This window comes from Corylus avellana, chromosome 4, assembly GCF_965113065.1.
Source record: "Corylus avellana chromosome 4, dhCorAvel1.hap1.2, whole genome shotgun sequence".
Classification (NCBI taxonomy): Eukaryota; Viridiplantae; Streptophyta; class Magnoliopsida; order Fagales; family Betulaceae; genus Corylus; species Corylus avellana.
Window position 1 is genome coordinate 20091667 of NC_142493.1, and position 13530 is coordinate 20105196.

Sequence of the window (13530 nt, forward strand, 5' to 3'; positions counted from 1 at the left end):
ATATAATAAATAATGGTAGAAATGAAAATTGTATATTTTTTAAATTTAAATTCAAATTCTTATTAAAAAAAAAATTAAAATTAAAAGAGTTCTTGACGTGCACACGTGGCACGTCAAGAGTTCTTGACGTGCCACATGGCACGTCAAGAATTCTCCTCGGGAAGGCGCGCTCGCCAGCTGCGCCTTCCCTTGCTTTTTCGTTTTTTTTCTTTTTTTTTTCTTCCTTTCTTTCTCCCTTCTTTCTTCCTTCTTCCCTCTCTTTCTTTCTCTCCCCCGCGGCGCAGCTAGACCCATTTCTTCTGCCATTTTTGTTTCTCCATCAGCCCCCTCTACGCGCAGCATCTCTCTCACCCGCGTGCTCTCTCTCAACCCTTTGGATCACGCGCGTTGTCTCTCTCTCTCGATCTCTCTCTCGGTGGTTCTCTCTCTCCCTCGGTGGTGCTTCTCTCTCACCAGCCGGCGTCCGTCACCGCCTCTGCTACCTCCGGCGACCAAGCCATTCCCGATCATCTCCACGCCTATCAGGTATATATATACCTATTTTAAAATTTATATATATATATATATATATATATATATATATATATATATATATATATACCGAATATACACTGCAGTGTGTATATATACACAATGAATGAAATATATATATACAGAAAATTAGTTTATATATATATATAAACTAATTTATTTATTTATTTATTTATATAAATTAATATATAGATAATATTAATTTATAGTATTATATATTGTTGATGTAGTTAATTATATTAGCAAATTAAATTTTTTTGTACATGTTAGCTAATTAATTTATTTGCTTAAGATTTATGTTATGTAATATTACTTGTTTGATATATATGTTTTGTATATGGTGAAAATATTGTTTAATGTATTTGCATGCATGCATGCAAAATTACGTACCATCATATATAGTTTGAAATTTGTTTTTTTGTTTAGGATTTTGCATTTACATTTAGACCCATATTTGTGTAGGTTTTTCTTTTGCACATTGTCGTAACCAAAAAAAATATATATATATATACAAATAAGAAATGCATATCTACTTTGGTCGACTGTTAATTTATGATTAGATTTTGTAAATTTATAATAAGTTTGTACATGCAGCAAGCACCAGTATACAATTGGTGCAGAATAAACTGGTCACGTGTCAGAAAGTTCTCAAACGGTGGAGTAGTGCGAAATTTGGTAATGCTACCAAAAGGCTGAAGAAGAAAACAGAGGAGTTGGAGAACTTACAACGGCACGAAGGACCGGAACACTGGACAGAAATATCACGGCTCAAAACTGAAATAGAATTCATTATGACGCAAGAAGATATACGTTGGAAGCAGCGAGCGAAACAAAATTGGTACACATATGGCGACCGGAATACGCCATTTTTTCATGCATGGGCTGATCATCGACGAAGAATCAACCATATCCGCAGTGTGAGAGATGAGGAGGGGCGAGAATGGAAGAAGAAGGAGGATATTCCCGAAGTGTTTGTGGGATTTTACCAAAATCTGTTCAAGTCTGAAGGAACCATTGGCGCAGAGGAGTGCTTGTCATCTCTGGAACCACGAGTAACCTCAGAAATGAACGCTGCATTGCTAGCAGAGTTCACTTTGGAGGAAATAGACGTCGCTCTCTCTCAAATGCACCCTCTCAAGTCACCTGGACCGGATGGCTTTTCGGCATGTTTTTATCAACGCTCCTGGGACACAGTTCGTATGGAGGTAGGTACTGCTGCCCTTGATTTCTTGAATAATGGCATGTTTGATCCTAATATTAATAGTACTCATATTGCCCTTATACCAAAATGTCAATCGCCTTCTCGGGTCATTGACTACCGACCCATAAGTTTGTGTAATGTCCTTTACAAACTTATCGCGAAAGTGCTTGCAAATCGAATGAAGAAAATGTTGAATTCAATTATCTCGCCACAACAAAGTGCTTTCCTACCGGGACGATTAATTACGGATAACGTCATTGTTGCTTTTGAGGCTCTCCATACAATGAACACCCGGCTTAAAGGTAGGAAAGGCTATATGGCGCTAAAGCTTGACATGAGCAAAGCGTACGACCGTGTGGAATGGGATTTTTTGGAGCTATTGATGAGACGGATTGGGTTTGATGGACGGTGGGTGGATCGAATTATGAAGTGTGTACGGACTGTCTCATATTCAATACTCATCAATGGGGTGCCTTACGGAAATATCAGACCTTCTCGGGGAATTCGGCAAGGGGACCCATTGTCCCCATACCTCTTTATCTTATGTGCGGAGGGTCTCAGTACCCTTTTACATAAGGCCGGCAGGGAGGGCAAAATCACAGGCTTGCCTATTGCAAAGGGAGGTACCAAAATTAGCCACTTATTCTTTGCGGATGATAGTTTGCTCTTTTGCAGGGCCAACTTTATAGAATGGTGCAATGTGCAGGAAATTCTTGCTAAATACGAGAGAGCTTCGGGGCAAAAGCTGAACCGAGAAAAAACATCCATGTTTTTTAGCAAGAATACTTCAGGGGCAGTGAAGCAATTTATTACCTCAACGGCAAGAGTGAGGGTTACTACTAGCCTCGAGAAGTATCTCGGATTGCCGGCAATAATAGGTCCTTCTCGGTCGCGGGCCTTTGCGGGCATTAAAGGGCGGATATGGGAGAGAATGCAAGGATGGAAGGAAAATTTCTTATCCCAAGCCGGTAAGGAGGTGCTCCTAAAGGCCGTGGTTCAGGCTATACCCACCTACACAATGAGTGTGTTTCAATTGCCGAAGACCTTATGTAAGGAAATTAACTCTTTGATGTCAAAATTCTGGTGGGGCCATAAGCAAGAGGATAATCACATTGCATGGATGAGTTGGCAAAAACTTGGGCGAAATAAGGAGAAAGGAGGCCTAGGCTTCCGAGACTTGGAGTGGTTCAATATGGCCCTTCTTGCAAAACAAGGGTGGAGACTCCTACAGAATCCGGATGGTCTTGTGTCTAAAATTCTTAAAGAAAAATACTACCCAAATGACAACTTCCTGAATGCCCCATTGGGAAAACAGCCATCCTATGCGTGGAGGAGCTGCTGGAATGCGAGGAAGTTATTATTGGAGGGACTATCTTGGAGGGTGGGGGACGGCAGCAACATTAGAATATGGCTGGACAAGTGGGTGCCCACTACGAGCGGTGGCTTTCTTCAGTCTCCAGTCCGTATACTAGACAGGGGTGCAAAGGTGAGTGAGCTGATTGATCGGGATGCCAACTGGTGGAATTTGAATTTAATCCGAGAGATCTTTTCGGCCGAGGAAGCTGGGCTTATTAGCAGTTTGGCGGTGTGTCCTCGTCGAGGGGGTGATAGAAGGATCTGGAAATATACAAGAAATGGTGAGTACTCGGTTCGAAGTGCATATCATCTTGCGAAAGAAAAATTTGAAGTGGACAAAGGGAGCTATTCTAATGGGGATAGATCCAAAATGTTATGGAAGGCCATCTGGAAAATTGAAGTCCCACGAGTAGACCAAGTCTTTCTCTGGAAGGCATGCAATGATATTCTGCCTACTAAGGAAAAGTTATACAAGAAGCGCATCACGCGTGACCCTCTTTGCCCCATTTGCAATCTTGAGGTGGAAACAATTGGACATATACTTTGGAGTTGTCCCTCGGCTCAGGATGTGTGGTCGGATTGTTCTATGAGAATTCAAAAAAGCTCTAGTGCAGAACAGAGTTTCTTGGATATCATGGAGAATCTGATTGCAAGGAGTACTGCTGAGGAATTGCAGCTGGCAGTAATTGTGGCGAGGCAAATCTGGTTTCGGAGAAATTCAATGGTATTTCAAGGTAACTTTAGGAGTCCACAATCAACTCTACGTGCAGCAAAGGACCAGCTGGAAGCTCATCACACAGCAGCCAGGCAAGTCGTTAAGCACCGCTCTAATTCTAGTAGGCCAGCTACCGTTCAGTGGCAGAAACCTTCTCTGGGGACCACCAAAGTTAACTGGGATGCTGCTGTCGATAGCAAAGGACGGAGGATAGGGATTGGGGTCATTGTGCGAGATCACGAAGGAGAAGTACTTGCCATGCTCTGTGAAACGAAGTCTTTTATCAATGATCCAGCTACGGCAGAGGGGCTGGCAGCAAGGAGAGGTGTTGAGCTTAGCATACAGCTGGACTTACGGAAAATTGAACTGGAAGGAGATGCGAAACAGATTGTTCAAGCAATGCAGTCTGAAGGGGAAGGGTGGCAACCTTATGGACTGATTATTGAAGACATGAAACTACTGCTACGAGGTTTCCAGGAATACAAGGTGAATCATATCCCGCGGGAGGCTAATGAAGAAGCACATAAACTTGCCAAACTTGCTCTGACTCTTGGAGAGAATAGAATCTGGAGAGAAGATTTTCCCCTTTAATGATTTTCTCTTTTATGTAATTCTGATTGATTCTCAGTATTATTAATGAAGATTTGAATACCCATTCAAAAAAAAAAAAAAAAAAAAAAACTAACATAGGTTGCTTGATTTGTTTTATATACACTTCCCATACAAATGCATAATGTTATAATAAGCGGACAAAAGAAAACCAACATTTAACCTAGCTAGGTATATCTAATTTATTTAGGTTCCCCCTATATAACAAAATAATTAATTTAGGTCTTACAACTTCAGGTTATGTAAATGTTAGAAAAAACAAAAACAAAAAATTTGCAGCAAATAAGATAGCCACATATATTTTATCTAGGTTCCCCATGTGGCATGTCAAATGTTTTTAAATTTGGACCTTAATTTTGTTTAGGTTTTGCAAATTTTGATTATGTAGATGTTATAATTAATACTTAATGTGTGTGTTTATTTGTAAAAAATATACAAAAAATTGTAACGATATACTTAAACAAATACGCAAAAGAAAAGAAAAAAAATAACATCTAACTAACTAACTTAGATTTATTTTATTCAGTTAAGGTTACAGTAACTAAAGCTATGGACAAGAGTTGGATGACAAAGTCTAGGGGTACGAGGAAATACAGAGACGGGTGTAGATCATTCGTGGAGTTTGCAGTTAGGAACTGTACAATCCCTGATGGAAAAATTCACTGCCCCTGTAAGGTGTGCCGTAATAAGCAGCGCCACTCGCCGGATTTGGTATTTGACCACTTGACAGGGGGTAAGGGAATAATGATTGCATACAGAATTTGGTATTATCATGGGGAGAGGCCTATTTGGTCTCATGTTGCAGTGTCTACTTCGACTCCCACGATCATAGATCAGGGTATAGGCACAGCACAAGGTGAAACAATGCAGTCAATGTTGCGTGATCTATTCGGCATGCACGGTGTCGTGGAAGATAATTGTGAGCCTAAAGTGGCGGTGCAGGGGAATGAAGAAACTCTGAATGAAGCAACTGACGATGGTGACGTTCTAAAGTACAATAACTTGCTTAAGAAGGCAGAGAAGCCACTTCATGATGGGACCAAACATAGCAAGCTTAGTGCTAATGTACATCTGTACAATTTGAAGTGTGTTGGCGGACTTAGTAACGCACTATTTTCATCTTTTCTTGAGTTCATCAATCAATTGCTGCCTCCTAGTGATGAAGCTTTGCCAGTTAATACATATGAGGCAAAAAAGTTTCTAAGGGACATGGGCCTCGGGTATAAGAAGATCCCGGCGTGTCCTAATAATTGTATGTTATTTTGGAAGAACAATCAGGATTTGGATACATGTACTGTTTGTGGAGTATCTAAGTGGAAGGATGAAATTCAGTTGGATGAGGATGGGCAACCCATATCATCGAGTAAGAAACGCCCGGTCAAGGTGTTGCGGTGGTTTCCGCTCATACCACGGCTACAGAGATTGTTTATGTCAGAGCATACTGCTTCTTCTATGAGGTGGCATGCAGAAGGTCGAACTAAGGATGGTGTATTGAGGCATCTGGCCGATGGTGAAGCATGGAGGGCCTTTGATAATTTGCATCCAGACTTTGCGGCGGACAGCAGGAACGTCAGGCTTGGACTAACCTCGGATGGATTTAATCCATTCGGGAACATGACCACATCCCACAGCACTTGGCCTGTAATGCTTGTACCGTACAACTTGCCTCCTTGGACGTGCATGAAACAAACATCATTTATACTATCCTTGATAATCTCGGGCCCAAAGTCAGCTGGGATGGATCTAGATGTCTACCTACAACCCTTAATTGAGGAGTTACAGGAACTATGGACTGTAGGTATACGCACATTTGACGTGTCCAACAAAAAGAACTTTGTGATGCGAGCGCAGTTGATGTGGACAATTAATGACTTCCCGGCATACGCAGATTTGTCTGGGTGGCCTAACAAGGGTGAGAAGGCATGTCCCTGCTGTATATACTCAACGAGGTCCACGCGGTTAAAACATGGCAGAAAATTTTGTTATATGGGGCACAGGCGATACTTACCCATTGATCATCCGTGGAGGAGAAATAAAATAACATTTGACGGAAAACAAGAATTTGAATGTGCCCCCGATGTGCCAAGTGGAGATGACATTCTTAGACAATTACAAGATATGGCATATGGAGATGAGAATGCCGGTAAGGCAAGGACGGATAATGAGAAAAATAACAAGAAAAGGAAGAAGGGTGGGCCGACAGAAAGAGAAGGCGAGACTGCTAACGTATTGTGGAAGAAGAAAAGTGTTTTCTTTAGGTTGCCGTATTGGAAAGATAATCTATTGCGGCACAATCTTGATGTTATGCATATTGAGAAAAATGTGATGGACAACATTCTTGGCACAATACTAGACATTCCAAAGAAAACGAAGGACAACATCCAAGCCCGCACAGACTTGCAAGAAATGGGGTTGAGACATGCACTTCATCCGTACACGGGTGAGGATGGTCGAACGTATATGCCCGCAGCTTGTCACACGATGTCTAAGGACGAAAAAACACATTTTTTTAAAGTGCTTCGGAATGTAAGGGTGCCGGACGGATATGCCTCGAATATTTCCCGATGTGTAGGACTTAGTGATCGTACGATATTTGGTTTGAAAAGCCATGATAGTCACGTAATTATGCAACAACTTCTCCCTATTGCATTGCATGGATCATTGCCAGAGAACGTGGTTAGACCACTTGTCGGGATGTCTGCATTCTTCAGGGGCCTATGTTCAACGTCATTGACAAGAGATGATATGGACCGACTAGAGGGTGACATTTATATTACTTTGTGCTAGATGGAAAGGGTCTTCCCTCCAAGTTTTTTTACTATAATGGTTCACTTAGTCGTGCATCTTGTCCGTGAATGCCGACTTGGTGGACCGGTACAATATAGGTGGATGTATCCGGCAGAAAGGTAAAATACTTTACTAATATTCATGAAATTATTTTTTTCTCCGATATACAACCGTTACTAACTGTAATTACTGAATTATGATCATATGTAGAAGCCTTGGAGTGTTCAAATCTAATGTTCGCAATAAAGCGGCTCCTGAGGGCTGCATTGCAGAGGGCTACATAGCAACGGAGTTAGTGGCGTTCTGCTCAAGGTATCTAGATCACATACCACCATTTCACAATAGGGCTATAAGAAACCCAGATGGTTCAAAAGGTGCGGGAACACGAGTCATCCTCGACCGTGTCACTTTGACACAAATTCATCGATACATTTTGTTTAACTCGGATGAGTTCCTTCAACTACGGACGTAAGTCGTGTTAGTAGTGTATGCAAGTTCAATATCATCTTGCACCTTTAGTTGTGAATTATAATATAATTTAAACTTTGTATTGTAGGGTACACATGGATACACTTAGACGATCATGCGATAGGGGGCGAACGACGGAGGACCAATTGGAAACCCAACACCATGCGCTGTTCTGCGATTGGTACCCTGACTACGTAAGACTACCGTGATATATAACTGTTGCAGACCCATTCTATTTAGTTATTGGTTCATAACAACCAACAAAACTAATTTTCTTATGCTCAATTGTACGTATGTGCTAATAGGTCGATCGATTGGACGATCGAAAAATGAAGGAAATAGGTGACAAACTGGTAACGCATTGTAGAGGGCCGAAGGCCACAGCGACCAGATATAACAGATGTGTGGTTAACGGAAAGCTGTTTCGTACTATTGCATTTGATGCTGGAAAAAGGACCCAGAACAGCGGGGTGTGCGTGCCAACTGTTGATGGCGAAATGTACTATGGAAAGTTGACGGAAATAATTAAGGTGGAGTACTTCGACAGAACTAAGTATGTTTTGTTCAAGTGTGATTGGGCGGACAATACGAGGGACAAGGGGTACAAAGTAGACGAGTATGGCATACTGCTTGTCAGCTTCAAAAACCTTGTCCACCGGGGTCAGGAAATTACTGATGAGCCGTATGTGCTAACGTCACAAGTTGACCAAGTTTTTTACGTCCAAGATGAAAGGGACCCTGATTGGGCTTGTGTTGTAAGGACTAAACCTAGAAATGTATACGACGTTGGACAAGGCGAAGGTTCTGATGATGAAAGTGTCAACTACCATGAGTGTGAGCCGCTCCTATTGACCAGGAATAATGAAGTGGATCCGTAGGATGGCATTGACTACATCCGACAAGACTTAGATCCGTATGTTGTTTTAAAAAAATTAAAACTTTAATAATATATATAGTTCACATTATTTTGACGTATTTAATGTTATTTCTTTATACATTGATTGGGTATTGTGGTGCAATTTTTATCTATTATATAAAAAATTAATTGGGTATATTATGTGTTTTGCAGGTTGATATGAGCACGAGAGGGAAGAGTAGACGACGGGGGTCCATACAGATAGACGAGCAGGGGTATAGACCCTTACTTCCTGAGCATGGGGAAGGGTCTCTGCAGGTTCCGTATCTCACGGATGCCTCATATCCGTCCTTGACCGAGTTGGGAGTATGTGAGCATGGTGAGGTAGAGAGGATGTTCCCTCCTGAGTTAAACACCAGTATCCCATACAGTGAGCCATCGCCTCCGATGATAGCGAGACACAGTATTATGGGGGGGACGCGGATGATGGCTCAGGTGACTTAGAGGCCCCTGATCGTCCAGAGGAGTTAGGCATTCGCCAGCTCCGGACAATAAGTAAGTATATATGATTTAAATACCCATATTGAACATGTATAAAATTTCAATATTAAATTTCATACAATTTAATACTACGTAGTTACTATTAAATTTCAAACAATTAACATTTGCAATTATTAATGTGTTAGGGATCGGGAGAGACGGCAGCACCCAATTTCAGGTGGTGGACATTCCACCATCAAACAAAAAGTGGGAGGTCCCCCCAGGACAAAAAATCGTATGTGAGTGCAATAAGGCGTGGCAGCCCGTAGGATTTAGTGGGATGAAATTCAGAAGGGAGACTGGCAACGTCATAAGGGCCGGGACTTATGTTAGGCTCCGGGATGAATGGGAGCATGTACATCCCCGTGTGAAGGAAGATGTATGGGACGCCTTGATGGTATGGTTAAATTTTTTTCTCATATTTTCGCATGTGTTTTTTTTAATATTTACAATGTTGTTTCAGTTTAATAATTATACGCCTAATTTTTACTTGGTATATATGCAGACTCAGTTCTACATGCCGCCTGAATACGATCTTTAGGCGATTAAAAGAGACGCCTTCAAAGATATGGGATCGAAGCTGAAGAGTTGGAGACACGCTGTAAAACTCAAGTTAAAAATCAAGGAGGGCGATACTCCAGACTCAGTGAAGGCGAGAATGCGCGAGGATGCCGTTAGGAAATACGACGCGAAGGACTTGAAAGTCTTGTTGGCGAGATGGTGTGACCCGAAAAATCAGGTATGTCTTGAGTGTTTTTAGAATATGTCTTCTTGTTTGGTTTGCTTTAATTTGTTCATAGACTTGTGATGATCAATCTTCCATTGTTGATTATTGTCTATATAGTAAAGAAATATATGAATATATTTGAATAGGAAGACTAAATGAGCAATTGGCTAGTGGAATTAATTATAATTATTTAGTTTCATTAATTATAATTGGGTTAAGCCTGACATTTTAAGAGTGATATACATGTAGGAGTTTGCTGCCAAAATAAAGGAATTGCGAGCAAAAAACAACGCACCTCACTGCACCGGGTCGATGAGCTACGCTAGAGCGACATATCAAGAGGTATTTATATATATATATATATATATATATATAATCGGTTGTTTATGTTTATGTTTTTTTTTAACTTTTTTTGTTTTTGTTTTTGTTGTTGTTGTATTGATATATTTTTTATGCAGACCATAGCCAGGGGCGACACTCCTCCAACTCGAGCGGAAAGTTACGTCACTACTCACACAACGAAGGATGGTGGCTATCCGAATGACGTGGTCAGGGAGAGATGTGTAAGTACTCAAACATATATATTTTGATAAATTACTTATAAATAATGTTCCTTATAAGAGATACTAATTTGTTTTTTAATGTACAGGAGAGGATGAAGGAACTGATGCCCACTGACCCGGCAAATAATAAAACCGTGACGGAAGGGACGGTACGGTGGACACCTGATGACGCGTATGCTTAGGCGCATGGAAATAAGCCTGAGTATGCTGGCAGGGTCCGCCAGCTGGGTCCGAATGTGCTGTCGGTGCGGGGCAGCATACATTCATACTATACACCGTCCCAGACACGGTCTCAAAATTCTTGGAGCTCCTCGTTCTCACAGATGACGGATAGAATTAGAGAACTTGAAGAGAAGCGGGCACAAGAAAGACGTGTGATGGAAGAAGAGCGGGCAGCACAAAGAAGGGCAATGGAAGAGATGGCGAGGCAGATTGAAGCACAAAAAGCGCAAATAGCAGAGAAAGATGCTATGATTGACGCTCGTTTTCGCCAAATCGAGGCCATGTTCGAGTCGACGTCTGGATTTGCGCCCTACAGAGGTAATAATATATTTTATTTTATTTTTTTTAACAATTGTTAACTGTTAGAAACAACGGTTAGAAAAACAAGTTAAAAACTTCTAGTTACAGCGGTCTATTTTAAAACTTACGTATATTTGCATCATATTACATAGTAATTTTGAATTTTTGTATTGATTATTATTGGTTCACAACTCATTTGCAGGTAATGCAGATTAAGAGTTGGGGGATGACTGTGTTGAGTTGGGCGCCACACGTCGTTGATTATCACTGTTTGTATACATACTGCCACTTATTGTTTTGTATATAGTTAGATCAAACTACAGGTTTGTTGAGACACATTGAAATTTAATTTGTAGTAGATAGTCCAGATGTATTTTATTGTATATTTGTTTTGCCTTGTGTTAAAACGTGTTTTCGATATATATATACGTTTTGTTATGTGTTGTGTTGGAATGTAGTATGTGTGTTGAAATTTTGTTTAATGAAGTATGTGTTGGATATTGGATATTAGATATATATTAGTAATGAAGTTGTGTTGTGTTGGATATATATATTGGATATTAGATTTTGTTTAATGAAGTTGTGTTGGATATATATATTCTTTGAAACTCATAATATGGTCAAGATGTGTATTGTGTATTGGATTGAATTACGTATTAGATTGGATTAGGTATTGGATTGGATTATGTATGTGAATTATAGATGTGTATTAGGTATGTGGATTATGAATGTTTATTATGTATGTGTATTATGTATGTGTATTATGTATTGGATTGGATTAGATTGGATTATTTTATGTGGATTATGAATGTGTATTATAGATGTGGATTATGTATTGGATTGGATTGGATTGTATTAGGTATTGCATGTGGATTATGGATTTCTTTAGGTTTATGTATTGGATGTGGATTATGTGTTGAATGTGTATTATGTGTTGAAGGTGTATTATGTAGGTAGATTATGTATTGAATATGGGTTATGTATTGGATGTGTATTATATATGTAGGTGGATTATGTATTGGATGTGTATTATATATGTAGGTGGATTATGTATTGGATGTGGATTATGTAGGTGGATTATGTATTGAATGTGTATTATATATGTAGGTGGATTATGTATTGGATGTGTATTATATATGTATTGAATATGGATTATGTATTGGATGTGTATTGTACATGTAGGTGGATTATGTATTGAATGTGTATTATATATGTAGGTGGATTATGTATTGGATGTGAATTATTTAGGTGGATTATGTATTGGATGTGAATTATGTATTGAATGTAGATTATGTATTGGATGTGTATTATATATGTAGGTGGATTATGTATTGGATGTGGATTATGTATTGGATGTGGATTATGTATTGAATGTGTATTATATATGTAGGTGGATTATGTATTGGATGTGAATTATTTAGGTGGATTATGTATTGGAAGTGGATTATGTATTGAATGTAGATTATGTATTGGATGTGGATTATGTATTGAATGTAGATTATGTATTGGATATGTATTATATATGTAGGTGGATTATGTATTGGATGTGGATTATATATGTAGGTGGATTATGTATTGGATGTGTATTATATATGTAGGTGAATTATGTATTGGATGTGGATTATTTATGTAGGTGGATTATGTATTTGATGTGTATTATTTAGGTGGATTATGTATTGGATGTTGATTATGTATTGGATGTGTATTATGTAGGTGGATTATTGGATTATTGGATGTGGATTAGAAATATTGTAATTATTATATAATTATCAGGAATTAGAATATTGTAATTATTGTATAATTATCAGGAATTGGAATATTGTAATTATTTTTTATTAAAAAAAAATAATATATATTTTTTGACGTGTCAAATGGTGTGACACGTCAAAAAATCACACGTACATTTTTTTACGTGTCAATTTTGACACGTCAAAAAGCTTTTGACGTGTCAAAATTGACATGTCAAAAAGCTTTTGACGTGTCAAAATTGACACGTCAAAAAGTTTTTGACGTGTGAAAATCTACACGTCAAAAAAATTTTTGACGCGTGAAAATCTACACGTCAAAAAAATTTTTGACGTGTCGAAAGTCACACGTCAAAATTTTTTGACATGTCAAAATCGACACGTCAAAATCAACACGTCAAAAAAATTTTTAACACATCAAAATTTTTTTTCAAAAAGTTTTGACGTATCAATTTTGACACGTCAAAAAAAAATTTTTTTGACGTGTCTATTTTGACACGTCAAAAACTCAGGATTTTTGACATCCCCCCTTTTAACCGCGGCTAAACGTCAAAAATGACACATCAAAAACCTCCGGTCAAAATTTCTGCCAAATTTTGTAGTGACTATGTAGTCTCTGTGAGTATTCTCCTCTTAACAGTTGCTAGCTTGCTTTATGCCTTTATTGTTTGTAAATATATGCGGTTCCTAGGGGATATAAATATATTTGGTTGGTAGTGCTTAGAAAAGTGAAAAAGAATGAAGAAAGTGGAAGAATAGAATACTTTTTAGTTTGTTTGTTGCTTCCTACAGAGGCTGTGCACAGCAGCACAAGAGTCCAAGACCCACTGTCCCCACAGCCTTCATTGCCTTCATTGTGTTTGTTCTTTGTACATGGTCATTGGTCAAATTTGTCATAACTCATAACTAA

At 39.1% G+C, this 13530-nt stretch overlaps 1 pseudogene; it reads left to right on the forward strand.

Annotated features, from left to right (window-relative positions):
- Positions 1-5156: 5156 nt before the first annotated feature.
- LOC148586422 (uncharacterized) lies at positions 5157-8000 on the forward strand (annotated as a pseudogene).
- Positions 8001-13530: the final 5530 nt, after the last annotated feature.